Source organism: Numida meleagris, unplaced genomic scaffold (assembly GCF_002078875.1).
Source record: "Numida meleagris isolate 19003 breed g44 Domestic line unplaced genomic scaffold, NumMel1.0 unplaced_Scaffold1650, whole genome shotgun sequence".
NCBI classification, from domain to species: domain Eukaryota; kingdom Metazoa; phylum Chordata; class Aves; order Galliformes; family Numididae; genus Numida; species Numida meleagris.
This window is the reverse complement of record NW_018363438.1, coordinates 1-1,870: the sequence shown is the minus strand read 5'-3', so window position 1 is coordinate 1,870 and position 1,870 is coordinate 1. Positions and strand designations below refer to the sequence as shown.

The following is a 1,870-nucleotide window of genomic DNA, read 5'->3' as shown; positions in this document are numbered from 1 at the left end:
ATCCCCTATAGGTTACGTACAGATCCTCCATATGTCCCTCATGGCCCCCACAGAACCCCCACTCTTCCTCCTCTCCTTTTTACTGCAGGTGTCTCCCCAGGAATGACTGAGGCCGTGCAGATCCCCGTAAGTTCCTGTGTTAGCGGACCCCAAATCCCAACCTGCCCCTTGGGGCCGGCACTGGACATCACCATGGAAACCCAAATCCTGTCCATGGGGACCCCAAATGACCTCCAGCCCCATACAGCTCATTTATGTGCACCTCCTGTATCCAGAACATGGGAATCCCATATCTGAATTGTAGGGAATCCCCCATCCCACAGTTGGCCCAATGACCCATGGGGTCCCCAAAACCATAGGTGGACCCACAAACAACCCCCATGCAGAACCAAAATCTAAGTACCCACAGAAATTCAGACTCCCCCTCATGGAAATGCCTCCCTAGATACCTACACCAGAGCACCAACCCCAGCCCGAGCTTCTTGGGGACTCTCATGATGGCACCCCCTTCTCCTCCTGTATCTTCAGGTACCCCCCATTGACAGCGAGGACCTGACCTACGCCGAGATGCAAGATGCCACCCCGTGCTCCCAGCCCTCCACTTCCCACACTGCCCCTCAGTCCCCCGTTATCTACACCAAAGTGAACACTGGGTTACCGTGCTGATGGACTCCCCAGCTGCCTCATTTATGGGGTGCGCTGAAGGGGACAGACCCTAAATTCCCCGCTTGGGACTTCCTGGTGTTCTGTTCTAACCCCAGACCAGATAACCTCCCCAAATCTAACAATCCCATTTCCCACCAGTGCACCACAAATGCTTCCCAGTCACACCAAATCCCTAAACGCTCATCTCTTACCCCAAAATCCTTCTTTATCCCCTCAAATCTCTTAACACCACCCCCTGAGACCTCCAAATCCTCTCCAGTCCACTCCAAATCACTACCACCATTTCTGAGAGATCTGTCCCCTTCTACCCCCGCTCTGGAGAGTCCCCCAAAATGTCCCTTTCCTTCCTTTGCTTCTCCCACAGATACCCTATACGTCCCCTATAGATCCTCCCAAAATTCCCTGCCTCCCATTCTGTCCTGCTTCTACCTTTGGTCTTTGTGTCGTGAGCAATTGCTTTGTACATCATCTGCTTTGGAAAAATATAAACATATCTAATTATCATTACTGTTGTTTCTCTATTTCTATTCTGTCTAAGTAAACAGTTTTATCTCAACCTATGAATTCCACATTTTTTCTTTCTGATTCTCTCCGTAAACCCATGGGGAGGGGTCAGTGTCTGAAGGGCTGTGTGGTGCTGAGCTGCTGCCGAGTGCCAGCACCGCAGTCCTTGTGGTGGGGGCCCAACGTGGGGCGCAAAGGGTGGAGATCCCAACAGATGTGAGCAGAGTGAGTTCCAATACAACTGCTCTCAGCTCAGCGGGACAGCAGCCTCAGAGCTGCTGCTCACAGCGCTCAGCTCTTCCTTCACTCGCTGCCATCCCTTGCTCTCAGGGCTGCTTCCTTCCCTGCGCTGGTGCTGGTTCTCGTCTCTGAGCACTACCCTGGGCTTCTGGATGCTTCTGCCCCGTTGTCTATAAGGTGTGCTCATGCACTCTCTGCTCCAGGCAAGTGGAAACTGTTGATGACAATTTTGAATCCCTGCTACAAACATTGCATCTCATCAAACTTGGTCGGGTTCGGGCAAAGGGATGGCAAAAGAGTGAATGTTACATCATTCTGCACCAGAAGGAACTCCCCCAGCACTCATGCACCATCACAGCCTCATTCCTGGATGAGAAGAGCATTCAATGCTCCTGTGGCATAGGAAATAAGAACAAAAACAACAGAAGATCATACCAGCCTCAATTTGTGGAAGAGATTA

At 51.6% G+C, this 1,870-nt stretch overlaps 1 long non-coding RNA gene across 1 annotated transcript; it reads left to right on the top strand.

Annotated features, from left to right (window-relative positions):
* Positions 1-17: 17 nt before the first annotated feature.
* Positions 18-1,222, top strand: LOC110390636. Its single transcript, XR_002433796.1, has 2 exons — positions 18-126; positions 529-1,222. It is a non-coding gene; the product is annotated as an uncharacterized LOC110390636 (long non-coding RNA).
* The last annotated feature ends 648 nt before the right edge of the window (positions 1,223-1,870 follow it).